Source organism: Pteropus medius, unplaced genomic scaffold, assembly GCF_902729225.1.
Source record: "Pteropus medius unplaced genomic scaffold, Ma_sr-lr_union100, whole genome shotgun sequence".
NCBI lineage: Eukaryota > Metazoa > Chordata > Mammalia > Chiroptera > Pteropodidae > Pteropus > Pteropus medius.
Window position 1 is genome coordinate 203,859 of NW_024344240.1, and position 14,461 is coordinate 218,319.

At 47.4% G+C, this 14,461-nt stretch overlaps 1 long non-coding RNA gene across 6 annotated transcripts in view; it reads right to left on the reverse strand.

The window, feature by feature from the left end:
• LOC120607181 (uncharacterized) overlaps positions 1–14,461 on the reverse strand; it is a 61,168-nt gene that overhangs the window by 16,361 nt on the left and 30,346 nt on the right. Inside the window, exons 1-2 of one of the 6 annotated variants that reach the window (XR_005654082.1) lie at positions 5,512–5,591; positions 4,578–4,722 (exon numbers count right to left, since the gene is read on the reverse strand). The exons of the other annotated variants lie outside the window; for them this stretch is intronic. This is a non-coding gene — a long non-coding RNA (uncharacterized LOC120607181). Of the gene's footprint in view, positions 1–4,577; positions 4,723–5,511; positions 5,592–14,461 lie in introns of those variants that run through there. 6 annotated transcript variants of the gene reach the window in all.

Genomic DNA, 14,461 nt, shown 5'->3' on the forward strand with positions numbered 1-14,461 from the left:
GGTATGATCACGTCATCCTTACTCCCACTTAAAATACAGACAAAGACGAAAATCTGTAACACATACAAGGCTTGTGTGGTCTGGCCTCCTCTCCTCTCCAGCCCAACTTACCCCACACCTTCCTAGGCTCTCACCACACTGGCCTTTTTTCAGTCCCTTTAACTTACTGGGATCCTCGCATCACAGGGCCTTGCGCTTGTTGTTCCATGTCTGGAGCGCTCTTCCCGCTCATGCTCCAGACCTTGGCTCAATTAATTATCACTTCCTCAGGGAAGCCCTCCCTGACTTTCCTAAGTTGACTGAATTGCCTTGTCAGGTCTTTACTTAGCACTCTACACCTCGCTCACTTTGTAGTACATGCCACAGTTATGATTTGACTGTGTGCTGATCTGTTTCCCTTACAGAATCATTTCCCTTGCTAAATTCCTAGTCAAGGCACTGAGTCTGTTTTTGCTCACCATGGTATCCTCAATGCCTAACCTAGTGGACCTAGTCCTCAGCATTAGTAATAAATAGGTGTTAAATTAATGAGCACATATTGAGCATCTATCGTGTGCCAAGCTCTTCTGTATATCTGGTTGCATTTAATCCTCACAACAACCTTGGCAAGTGGGTATTTTGTTCTTTAGAGATTAGGTCATCAAGGCTCAGAGAAGCTAAGAAAATTCCCCCATGGTCAATTTTCTGGAGGTGACTGAGCCTGAGGAACAACCAGGTCTGTGTGACTCCAAGCCAGGATTCTTGTCAGTTTTACCAGCTGCCTGGAAGGTGGAGGAAACATTCTCATATTCACTCTCATACTCTGAGGGCCTGTGCATACAAGGTACTCTGCAGCATCATCTAGTTCATCCTCAGGATTAGCCTGTGAGGTGAGTGTTCCACCCTTTTTCAAATGCAATAATTGAGATACAGAAAGATTATGCAAACATCCCAAAATTACTCAGCAAAATAGCAGAACTGGGTTTCTAACCTAGGGCACTGGACTCTTCTCATTGCACCAGACATGATGGAATGGTGAAAGTATAGCCATGATGGAGGATCTTTAACCCCATCAAAGGACTGAACTGGCTCTAGGCCTATTCTCTAGCTCACACTTGCCAACCTGAGTCATTCTGGCTTTGAGAAATACTCATGCCTGGAGCTGCTCTGTTGACCTAAGACTCTGGCATCAGAAAGTTTCTAACAAAGAGTAGGAGCCATGCCATATCCTTGGTGTCAAGATGGAAAGGGCAGCATGATCCTGGAGCTGACTTTTTACCTCAGTTTAAAAAGAAACTGTTCTTGGGGTCAATTTCTAACCCTAGGATAGCTGGTGTCAGTTATTACCCTCCTTCCAGGGAACAGGATGGAAGTGCAAGGTGAGTGGGTCCTTGTCTCACAGTGCTAGGCATCCACAGGCTCTGGGCAGAATCAGCCAGTTCCAGCTGGACTAGAACCAAGAGCCCTTGGGCATTGGAGCTGCTTGGGCCTGAGCCTGCCTGCCTGAGCTTCTGGTAGATGGGAGAAGAGCTTCAGCTGCAGAGGCCTGTGCTAAGGGTGGGGTTCCTAGGAAGGTTTCCTTTGGCTGGCTGAGTGACAGAACCACCATCTGAGTTGTGGGATGGACACTCTAGGTCTCCCTGTGGAGGACCCACTAGTGCAATCATGGTTTCCTTTCCTCATGCCTTTATCAAAGAGATAACTGCAAAAAGCAATGTTTCTCAAATTATTTGCAACATATCTCAGACCCATCTTTTTGTATTACTGCACTTGGATGTCAAAGCAACGTCAAATGGCTGAAAAATGTTTCTAAATGCTTACTTAGAATTTCAGTACTTAACTCACTGTAGACTGGTAACAAAGTTTGCAGACCAGCATGGTCCATGGACACCTTGAGCAGCACTGAAATAAAGGACCCTTTACAGGCTAAGATCTGGGGGGAGGGTGCATGGGGAGACCCAAGAATGAGGAAGACCCTGTCTGCTGTCCTGGAGGAGCACAGGCTCTAGAGACAGACACAAGAATTCAAATTCTGCCATATCAGATACTAAGCTGTGTAACTTTCGGCAAAGCACTTCTGTTTACTGAGCTGGTTTTTTTATCTGGAAAATGGGGGTACCTAGTAAAAAAAAAAAAAAAGAAAAAACCCTGTTTTTTCTTTCTGTAAAGTATCTAGACAAAAATTCCCTTTTGGTTTGGGTGGGCAGACCCCTTGCCTTGGCTTCAGGGCAGGGTGTAAAACATAAGAGTGGCCAGTTAGCAGGTTCAATTACCCTAACCATGTGATTGATTCAGAGATGAGCACATACCCAAATGGAGCCTCTGAAAGTCTGTCTTTCATCCTTTGCTGTATGTGTTAGGGAAAAAGAGTTCTTTTTTCTGCTGGGGCAGCTAAGCACAAGGAGAACTTTTCAGAAAATGAAGCCAGTACAAAAGAAAGCTGAGTCAAAAGTTTCAGAGAAAGGCTCCTGAGAACACTGTTTGAGTGCCCAGATTCCACCATCTCCTCCTCCCCTTCTCCTTGTCACTGTCCCTGGTCACACTCCATCAGCTCTCTTCCTCTCTGGACTCCCTACTGGCATATGCATCCAGGACAAGTAAAATCAGAGAATGAAATCTGAGATCAAGAGGCAGGGATTAGCTCCATGGCTTTGAATAAGTCACTTCATGTCTCTGGACCTCAGTCTTTTCGTTGGTCAAGTGGGGATGTTGTCTGTCTCAGACTCTGAGTTCTTTCAAGGACTCGGCACAGTCATGAGAAAACATGATTTAGAAGCTTAAAGTGCTGGGCATTTACCCAGGACTGTTGCTGGCATTTTACTGTGTGGTCTGGCCTCCTCGTGACATGTGCAGGTAGATAACGTACAGAGAAAGGGCTTGGTCAAAAACATCTGATCTCCGTTTATTAGCTGTGACACTTTGCCCATGGCTCAGCTTCTCCAAGTCCTTGTTTCCTCATTTGTAAGATGAGATAATAATATTACCTACCTGCCAGTGTGGCTGTAAGAGAGGAGTAATAATGTAGATAAAGCATAGGGCACAAAGTAGGTGCCTGAAAAATGGAGTTTATAATAATAATTTTTTAAGGATGTCCATTGTAAGGGAACCCCAGATGACCAATGCTCAGAAAATGTTTGCTGGTCTGCTCAGTGTATGATGTTCCTTTTGATGCTTCCTGAATGAGCAATGTCTTAGAAATGTTATTAATTCCTGCCTGAGATGCACCATCCTTCTGATATCTTTCTCACTTTCCCTTGTTCCTCTCTAATCCAATCGGTTATGAAATCTTGTACATTCAAACTCTGCAACACTCTGTCACTAGGCCATCTTCTCCCATTCATCTTCCCATTCCCTCTGCCATGCTGCACAGCCTCCACCCTGCATCCCTTCTGTCTCATCTCACCACCTCTCCTCTGTAGCACATTCTGGGGCTGGAAGGAACTTTCAGGAGCACTGCCCCAAGTTATGAAAACTTCTATGGCTTCCCATTGCCTAACAGACAAACAGCACATCTCTAGTAGGGACTGCAGGGCAGCCACGAACTCTTCTCAGCTTTCCTTTCTAAAACAGATGCTATTGATACCCCACCCTTATCCTTTTAGCCTATCCTGAAAGTCACCTACAGATTTGGTGGAGAGAGCTTCTGCACACACTGGTGGTTTCCTACCTCAAGCACCCACACCTCTCTGTCCAAGGGCTTTCTGTGGCAGCAAGAGTGGGCTCATTCTCCCAGACAGGATTGAGGGACAGATCAGATTTGGTGGACAAATACTCTAGCTTCCTCATCCCTCTGTGGAACATTTCTGAAGTGTGTTCTGTACCATCTCTCACAGGGTCCCTAGTGGGACTGAGCCCCAGTTACCCAAGGGGTAACTTGCTCATCTTTTATGGCTTTCCTCCCTTCCCTGTTTCTCTTTCCTACTCCTTTGCTATGCTTTCTGGAGACACCCTCTCAAATAAAGTACTTGCACCTAAATCCTTGATTCAGCATCCGCTTTGCAGGATCTCCAAATCTGTATACTTTCAAAGCTCAAGTCCCATCACACCCTTCCATACACCCTTAAATGTAGCTAGCTTAAACTATAAACTAGATGTCCCTTGCAATCACCCATCTATGGCTCTGTTCTTTCTGTGTCTGTTCCCTAAAAGCCCTTCTTGCTTTTACATCTGTTATCTCTTTTTGTTCAAGAACCAGCACGGGTTCCATTTAGTTCATGATAAGTACAGAGAATGATTTTGCTCAACCCTTTGAACTCTCAGAGAAGTTTATCACTTCCTTTGGTATGATCTTTGTTTCCTCCAGGTTTCTTGACCTAGTAGAGTCTATTGACCATCTCCCTGCTCCCAACCCTGCCACCCCCACCATCCCTTTTGTTCAACCACAGCTAGACCTTATCATCACCCAGAATTGCTCCAGCTCTGGAATTTTAAACTCCAGTGTCTCCAGGGTGACCATTGTGGGGGAGGGGGACATTTCCTCTCTTTTCCCTCTTGGTTCTCTGGCTGGCCTAATCTCACCACTTTTACTTCTACCAGACGCCACAGGCAGAGATCTCAGGAAAGGGGTAGGGGGTGGCTAACATGGTAAGAACTCTTACCTTCTGCCAGCCTGTGTCAGACACCCCAGTATCTCCTCATCTGCAGCAGTCCCACAGTGGCCAGCCAGTATGTCTCCCGGGTTGGCTCATCAACTGTAAGGGAGGAAAAATTTCCCCTCTTTCCCTCTTAGTTCTTCTGGCTGGTCTAATAATCAAATTGACATGAGAAAGATTAAAAGGAGAAAATAATCCAGTTTAATTACTCATGTCCATACAGGGGTTCCATAAGAACATGGGGTCCAAGGACAGATGGAGCAGTTAAGGCTTATATGCCATCTTGAGCTAAGGAGAAAGCAGGAGTAGTAGTTGGGCACTTCAAAGGGGAGGAAGGCAATTCACATGGAGATGGAAAAACAAATGTTTGGTAAACAAATGTTTGCTAAACAAATGTTTGGACCATCTAACAATGGGACACAGAGAGGACTTTGATCAAAAAGGCCTTGCTAGGTTCCTTCCTATCACACACCAGTTTCATATTAAACTATTGTTATCTGATGATTGCTCCCTTCCTGGAGCAGGCTCTTTCTAAATTCTTCCAGGCAGTTCAGGGGGAGGTCAGAGGTTTTTCCTAAGTCTTTCGCTTCTCATAAATAACTTGCTTAAAATAATCAATATCCAACGAGGCATGTTTTAGGTTGGCAAACTCCACTCCACTCTGCCACAGACACTTCCCTCTCACGATCTTCCTCCAGGGACATTGGCTCTATATTATCAAGGTCTCCAGTGTCCTTCTCCCTGTCTCTTGGCCACTCCAGGCCAGACCTACCCTACCAACCCAAAGGTCTCTCCCGCAGACTCAACTGTCCCTTGGCCCCTTCCATCCTTCAGTTATAGAAAAATCAGCTCTGGGTCGGTTTGCTCATCGGCTTCCTCAGCTCCTTCTCCATACCCGTAGAAGAAGTGCATAGTGGTTGAGGGCACCCACAGCAATTACCAGGTTGGAACTCTGGCTCCACTACAAATTCGTTGTGTAACCTTAAGCAATTATGCATGTTTTTGGTCTGCCGACTCCTCATCTAGAAAAAAGAAAAATAATCAAACATACCACTCAGGCAGAGGGTTTCATTTCTAAATGCCAAAGGCATAACAAACCCTCAATAACTGATGATGTTGACATTGTGTTTATTACTGATGGATACTCCATGGGGTCGGTGGGCAAATTAAATGAAATAATTCATGTAAGGCACTTAAAACCATGCCGGGCACAGGGTAGGCACTCCATAAATGTCGGCTGCTATCATTATTACTGAATTAGTTTCTTGAGCTGTCGTAACAAATTACCACAAATTGGATTGCTTAAAACAAGAGAAATGTATTCTTTCATATTTCTGGAGGCGAGAAATCTTAAAATAAGGTGTCTGCAGGGTTGAGTCCTTCTGAACGTCTGAAGGAGAATTGGTCCATGCCTCTCTCCTAGCTTCTAGTGACTGCTGGCCATCCTTGCTATTTTTTGGTTTATAGCTGTATAACTCCAATCTCTGCCACTTTATTCACATTGCCTTCTCCTCTGTGTCTCCGTCTCAAATCTCCCTCTGATTTTCTCTTATAAAGAGAATTTAGGGCCCACTCTAAATCCAGGATGACCTTGTCTTGAGATCCTTAACTTAATTACATTAGCAAAGACCTTTTCTCTAAATAAGTTCACATTCACATGCTCTAAGAATTAGGACTTAGATATAGCATTTTAGGGGCCAGCATTTAGCCCACTGCACTGGTCATTATAAGAGTTTCATTGGAGACATGGATGTCAAAACCAGATTGAAAAGAATTAAGAGACAAAGGGGAGATGAGAAATGTAGATAATTATTTGAAAGACTTGGCCGAAAAGGAATGCAGATGGAGAAAAACTGGAGGAGTAGAAGGGGAATTTTTGTTGTTTAAAATATAGTAGACGTTTGAGTCTTTTGGGGGAAAAAATGGTAGCAAAAGGGTAATAGCTTGAAGATACAGGAAAGAGAGAGAAGGGGCAGTAGAGTGAGGAGCAGGCCCCAGAGCAGAGTCATCCTCAATACCCCAGGGCCATATGGGTGGCTTAGTAAATGGGCTTAGTAAATGTCAGCTGGATGGGCAGCCACAGGCTGCCAGTGGCCATGGGACAAGTCAGAACCAAGAAGAAAAAGATCAGAGACTAAAAGTGTGAGCCAAGGAGCCATCAAAGACAAGAGAAAACATAACCAACCAACTTCTGAAAGAGCCTGAGACTTAAAAGGGCTGAGTCAGAGGTCATCTCTTGGGCAGTTTATAGAGCACTTTCTTCAGTTTCTCATCTGAAGCTCCTAATACTGCTGCAAGCCAGGTAGAATTATGACATCCCTTGGGTGGAGAAAGAAACTGAGCACCTGAAAGACCTTGGGGGGTTACCAAAGAACACACAGGTAGCTGGGGTCACCTAGCCTCCAGCTGAGGAGGCAGGGAGTCCAGGGAGAGTCTGGGGGACCCTCTATCACTGAGGCCCCAACCAGCAGCTGGCACTCTTTTATACCGTTGTTCACATTCCCCTTTTTGTACTCTCCTGCCTGGGCTTCAATGAGATGGATCTTCACTGGTTTTTTATCTCTTGGATCTCTCTCTAGACCCTTTCCAGAGTGCCTCTTCTTCCTCCAACACTTTATAGACACAAAATCAACTGATTCACTGTATTCCCCACAAACCTCTGCCTGTCCTGAACATCCTGTCAACCACCAAGTGCTGTGTCCACTTCCTCTTAAATATCTCATGAGTCTACCTGTTCTCCCCATCCCAAGGCCTTATTGCCCTGTCTTACTTGAGTCTCGTAACAGGCTCCCACTAGGTCTCCCTGTCTCTTGGCCTCTTTGGTCCATCCTCTAAACTGCTATTCTAAGATCTTCCTAAACCACCAAGGATGTTCTTGTTCGCCAGTTCAAACATCTCTGCTGGCTTCCCACCTCTGTTGGGTAAAGCACGGACTGGCATTCAAGCCCTTTATGATCTGCCCCTTGCCAGATTCTCCACCCTCATTAACCTTGAACATATTCTAACCCTCTTGTCATATTTCTCACATTTTACAGTGATCATTTACCTGCTGGTCTACCCACCAGTTGGGGCAGAGATCGCCAGGTTCCCAAGGTGGAGTTTAGAAGCTGGCGCATGCTCTGTACTCAGTTAACGATTGCTGGGCTGTGCTGCATTGTCACCATGTATACCAATCTACCATACTTTGTAGTTTACTTACTCATTGCTCCATTATTCCCACTCTTCTCCATGACACACAGTTGGCTCAAAACATCTTTATACAAGTAAGTATTTTCCTCTTTCCATTATTTACTCTAAATATATTCCCCAAACTGGTTTTTCTTGGTTAAAGCTTATATGTAAGTGTGTGGCTTTTAATAGGCATTGCCAAATAGTTCTTTAGGAAGATTGTGTTGATTTACATTACTACTAAGTGTATACATGGGTCCTTCCAACACTGCCAGCACTGGGTTTTACTATTTTTATTCATATGTGCTATGTTAACAGGCAAGCAGAGGTGATGGTCTCTTCCTTCAAGAGTCTTTCTCTAGTCTTAGGCAGTAAAAATGCCACAACAGAGGGTAGTGGAGGGGACTGTGGGAACACAGAATGGAGTGGAGGTAGGGGTCTAATCCAGGCTGTGGAGTCTAAGTAAAACTTCCTAAAGGGGATGACACCTAAATCGGACTCAACAAGTTGATGTTTCCACTGGCCTTGCCTGTCTTGACTTTCCCAATCTTATCTCTGCCAGTCTTCATTCGTCTTCTGCTCTGAGGCTCCTAAGTCCCAGGGATAGTAAATCACAACAGCTGAGTGGGAATAGAGACTTTTTTCCCATCTCACGAATAAGGAAACTGAGGCTCACAAGGACCATGTAGCTAGTGAGGGACAAGACCAGAACTTGAACCAAGCCCTACATGACTGTCTCTGGGCCAGTGCTCTTCCTCCTCCACACTGTTGAGAAGGGAGAAGGAGGACACTTCCTGTGAAAGACTATGTTTCAGACCTCATGGAAGCCACTTTTCACCCGTCACCTCATTCACAACCCTGGAAGGTAAGTAATACCAGGCCCAGTCTGTGAAGGAGGAAAGCGAAGTCGAAAAGAGTCTAAATGACCTTTCCAAGGTCACACGGTACGGAAAATCCAGGGAGGCCCAGAATGTCCAGAAACATAGACTCTCACTCCAAAGAAGTCTTCCACACTCCCACCTGCCTGCCACACTCATCTCAGGGGCACAGTATCATGGGTTGAATTGTCTCCCCACAAAATTCATATGTTGAGGTCCTAACCTCTTGTGCCTTAGAACGTGACCTTATTTGGAGATGGAGTCTTTATAGACATAATCAAGTTAAAATGAGGTCATTAGGGTGGGCCTTAATACAACATGACTGGTGTCCTTATAAAAAGGGGAAATTTGGACACAGAGATAGATACTCCAGAGAGAAGATGATGTAAAGACACACAGAGATTAGACAAGGAACACCAGAGGCTTCCAGAAGGTAAGAGACAGGCCTGGGACAGATTTTTCCTCTTATCCTCAGAAGGAACCAACTCTTCCAACACCTTGATTTCAGACTTCTAACCTCCAGAACTGTGAGACAATACATTTTTGTGTTCTTTTAAAGCCACCCAGCTTGTGGTACTTTGTTACAGCAGCCTCAGTAAATGAATACAAAGAGAAAACTGCTGCCCATCCCAAAAAGAAAAGGTGCCAAAGATCTTTTTGAATAAATGGTTTTTGTGATTTTAAAAGTTCTAATGTTTTTATTATTACATATTTTTATTGAAGAAAATTTGGAAAGGATCAGAAAATATAAAGAAGAAACTGAAAGCACATGCCCTCTTTGGAAGTGGATTTTTCTCTTCGGGAAGAAAAGCAACAACATATGTCCTCTCATTTCACACTTGACGTTGTGGTGAATTTCCTTGTGGTTCCCGGCCCCGCCCCGTACAATTACCAGAATCTCCTTTGCAAGGCTGCTGTGGTGCTGGTATGAGAGACTGGGTCAAGTTCTTAACACAGGGTAGTGCACCCAGTCTAGCACTATGGATGATAGATACTGTGCTTATTTATAGACACTGTATAAAATTGGAGTCGTGCTGTTTTATCACTTCCTCTTTTTACTTATCAGTATATCTTGAATGTTTCCTCATATCTTTAATGTTTGTCAAGTGCCTAATACTTAATTTCTGCACAGCCTTCTATCTATGCATGGGGTATAATCTATTCACCCAATTCCCTGTCGTTGAACATTTAGAAAATTTCCAATTTTCTCCTTTTATAAATAAGGCTGAGATAGTCTTTGATTTTAGGGTCTCTCCTGGAAATAGAATTGCTAAATCAAAGTATAAATCTTTTAAAAGCTTTTGCACGTACTGTCCAATGGTTCGGCAGAAACCTTACACAATTTACCTCCTCGGCAGAGAAAAAGGCACTGACTTCCTCACATCCTACCGACATCTGCTGTCCTCATTATTTTTATCTTGATCAATTCTATAGGTAAGGAAAGCTGGCATCTCCTTTTTATTTGTACTTTGGAATTTCTAACATTTTCATAAAAATTTTATATTTCCTGAGTGAATTACATTAATCATCCTTTGCCCCTGGTGTCTGTAGGTCAGTTCCTCTCATTGTTATGGGCTTAGCAGGACTTGAAAGGGCCGCTGCAGATGGGAACCCTTGGGCAGCTTCCTTCCCGCCCTTGTGACCCTCCTCCTCCCACATTCCCATCCTCACAAGCCTCGCTGTCTCCCCAGGGAACCCTTTGTCATTCAAACTAGTCTTTGCTTCCCAGGGCCTGGGAAAGCCATCTCTCAAGGCCCTCTCCACCTTCAACAAGATTTCCTTCCAGGAGTTCCACATTCCTTCAACTCCCATCTTACCACGCCCTGTGCATTCTCCCCTCGTAATTCCTCAAACAGGCCCAAAGCCACAGGGGCCCCAGACTGACCTGCCCTAGCGCAAGAATCCCAGCCCTGACCTGCTCTGGCCTTAAAGGTAGAGGGCTCCAGGAGATGGGGAGTGGTTTAAAGGAACATTTGTCCCAGGGGAAGGCCTGGGAGAGAGAAAGGCAACAGTGTGTGGGATCAGAGAAAGAGCATGTTTTAGGGTCACTTGCGGGCTATCATCTGTTTATCTTGCAGGGTCGCAATGAGGGGGAAATGTAACATTCCGTGTAAAGCTCAAGTCAGGTGCACAGATGGCCACAAAACCCTAATTATCAGGTACGGCTTCTCCAGGAGAGATGAGCCTTGGAAGGGTCTGGTTTGCACTTGTGGCTGGAGAGTGGATCCGGCAGAAGAAACAGCTGGAGCAAAGGCTGGGAGGCCAACGGTTCTGGCTGAAGAGGTCATGTAAATGAAGGGTCTCAAGGTACCCAAGGCGTCCCTAGGGTTAGTGACTGGGACTAATAAGGAAGCTCAGCCATCAGCTCGGGCCGCGGACAGGGCCCACGCCGGGCTTGGGGAACCTAGGTTTTCTTCTCTGCCTGTCTGCAACTTCACTCATTCACTCTCCCACTGAAAACATGTTAGAAGGTCAGGCCTGTGCCGCCCAGGGTGCCGGGCCCCGCCCTGGATCTCGAAGGGAGACAAGCCTCGACCGGAGTCATCAGACATACAGGGTGCCCCGAGGAGATTGACTAAAGCTGGGAGTCCAGGGGCCTTCCCAGAAGCAGCCTCTGAGTCTGCCCTTGGAGTGTGAGTTTGTCAGGCGATGGCTGAGGGGAAGGAAGGACCGGTCGCCTAGAACCGCGTGGAAAGTGCAGTCTGGCTTCCGTGATGGTGGGCGAACGGTCCACGCGGGTGGCGCGAAGGCAGACGCAGCAGCAGGAGGAAGCCGGCGAGGGGCGTGGGAGCGGGTTTCACAAAGATGCCGCTGGAGGCCCCAGGCTGGGGCGGAGCGGGAGGAGCGGAGGATGGAGGGCGGGGGGCGGGGGAGGAGGGGAGGGCCAGGCGCCCCCAGCCCCGCCCGCCGCGGCTGCACGTAGCGCTCGTCGGCTCGGCGCCGTGCAGGTAACAAAAGGCCAGTGTCGCCCGCGGGGGCGCCGCCCCGCTCTGGGGCCCCGCAGATCGAAAGGGGGGCAGGGTGGGCGCCGGGGGCACAAAGGAATGCCCTGCCTGGGCCAGAGGCGTCGCCTCCACCCGAGCTTCCTCTTCCGTGGTCCCCACGGACCAAGAAGGTGGCGGGGTCCCTGTTTGGCAGACGGGATGTCTGTGGCCCAGACAAAGAAAGGGGCTGGCTCAAAGTCCCTCAGAGAGGAGGCCACGGCCGGGGTTGGGGGCGAGGGGCTTGTAAAATTCGCAGCCTTGTGTTTTGAAGGAGAGGCCGGGGCAGGGCTGCCCTAGTACTCACATTTGCCCCTCCCGCGCCCGCGCCCCCTGTGTGGGGACGGGGACTCTGTCCCAGGTTTCTAAGCGGAATTCGATCTGTAGGAACATCTAGATGCACACGTCTGCGCTCCGGAATGTCTTTTATCTAGGAGAAATCAACTTGAACAAACTGGTCTCCAAGGGCCTCTTTAAGCAAGATGTCTTGTCCGTATCAAAGGAAAGAGGAGTGGTGGCTTTGATGGAGATGAGTGCGAGACCAGAGCCTTCTCGAACCATCAGTGGCGGCACCATTGCATGTACCCATGTCCACAAGATGCCCTCATGATGTTCACAATCCCGCAAACACACTGGTACCCACGCATGTGCGAGTACGTGTGTAGTCCCACAGACCGGTGTCCCCACCTGATTTCACATCTTCACGTGTCGATCTGTGTCCCCACGAGCCACTCAAGAGATCCCAACTGTCAAGGAGGGCTGGAGATTGAACCCTAGAATGATCCTTGGGTATTATCCCACTACTTCATTCTCCCCACCCACCCCGCCCTTGGTTCTCCTAGCAAGGCAATGCTGGGGCAGAGTATGCAGGAGAACTGGCCAGGCTCCCTGGAGATCAAAAGCACTTTGGGAGGGAACGGACCTCTGGACTGGAAGCAGCAGCCTTCCCCGCCCCACACACCACCCAGCCCATTACAAAGAGACCTCCCTCTCCTCCATCAAAGCAGCCAAATGAGAGGCCGGAAGACCACCCAGGATAAGTGTAAAGACCACAGGAGAACTGGGAGCTAAGATGCTGGGCCCCCACCAGTTGTTGAGAGTGGGGTATAGTGACCCCCTCGGTTTTCTCATCAGTACAGAGGGGAACAGGGCTGATCCCTGTGATCTGGGCCCCTCCAGTTCTGACCTTGTGCTCACACACATACCTCCTGTCTTTTCAACCTGGCATAGAACCCCCACTCCTGTAGAGGGAGTGCTGGGGGCAGCAGGGAGAAGCTCCGAGGTGCCAAATAGCCTGGTGCAGTCTCTTCTAGGTCAGCTAAAAAGGAGTGAAACCAGACCCCTGTCCTGGGGATGTCCAGGCCACTGAGCAACAGTCACATACATACACAAATGCAGACACAGAGAGAGGGGGAAGGCTCCTCAAACAGACACAGAGCTGGGTACATGCATGGCTCTCAGTACTATGTGGTGACTGAGTGAAACAACAAAAGAGTGGATGAATGAATGAATGTCCAAGGCCATGAATTCATGTAGGTTGAAAGAAAACCTTTGGCATGCCCTGGCTGGGATTTCTTGTGTATTTCACTGCTCTGACTTGGTGGGTGTCATCACCCCATCAGGCTGCAGCTCCCCATGGGCCAGGAAATCCTTCGATTCAGCCCCTAGTCCAAGGCCTGACATCCACCAGGTGGCCAAGCTGTGCTTGGTAAACATTCTTCGGAGTGGTTAATGTGTCCACCTCCCCACCAGACTGAGAACCCTTCACAGGTGTCTTCGGTGTCTGGCTAGATTCCTTCCTAACCTCCATCCCAGTATCCCCTACAGTGTAAAGTAAACTGTGCCAAAAGACAAGGCCCTGGAATGAAGACAGGCCTGGCCACTTCCTGATTGTGTGGCCTTAGGTATTCATTTCTCTTTCTGAGCCTTAGTTCTTGTATCTGTAAAAAAGAGACAAAAATGCCTCCTTTACTTTGCAGGATGTGGAATCACATGCAGCACTACTCTTGCCTCCAAGTCCCTGGTCTTCAGTGCCCTGGGATCTTCGTCTACCCTGTACACACTCTTACCCACCCCTCCCTTCATATCTGCTTTTATTCCTGCACTTGCAGTTCTCCTCATCTCTCTGTGCCCTCTATTGCCCAGCATAAGCCAACACAGGGTCAAGCACATGGCAGTAGAAGTAAATGTTCGTGGAATGGTTAATGATGAATAAAAGCCTTTCTGTTAACCAGAGAGGACTGTGCAAATACGAGGGCTTTTTTAGGTGTGATAGTATTTTACATCGCAGAGGTTCAGGACTTGAACATATTTTACAAATGAACCAAATCCTCCCTTCCCGTTTCACAGATGAAGAAACTAAGAATGTGGAACAGACTGCCAGAGATAACTCATGGAGATTGTCCTGCTTGGACCCCAACTGAGCTTCCTAGCTCCCTGGGGTGAAGGGCTTCCTTTATAGCCCCTCCCAGGTCATTCTCATCAGACCATCCCCCTTGCCCTGCCTGCATGGCTCAAACTACTGTAGTGTAGACATAGGGAAGCCCAACACAAAGACCCTTATCTTCCTCCCACGTCACTGCCTTCCTCCAGGCACCTGACCACTGTGAGTATATCTGGGGATCTTGAGGACTGAAGATAGGATGCTGCTGTAAAAAGGCTGTGAACTCTGAGTGTGCACTTCTGGTGAAAGACAGTGGCAGCGACTGCGGCATATGTGGGCTAGAGATGGAACCCCAGCTAGGGAGTTCCCAGCGCAGTCCGGGGCAGTACAATTAGCATGGACTTCAGAGCCAAATCAACCTGGCCTTGAATCTTGACACTAACAGGCAAGTTACTTGGGCAACTACTTCCACTATGAGCT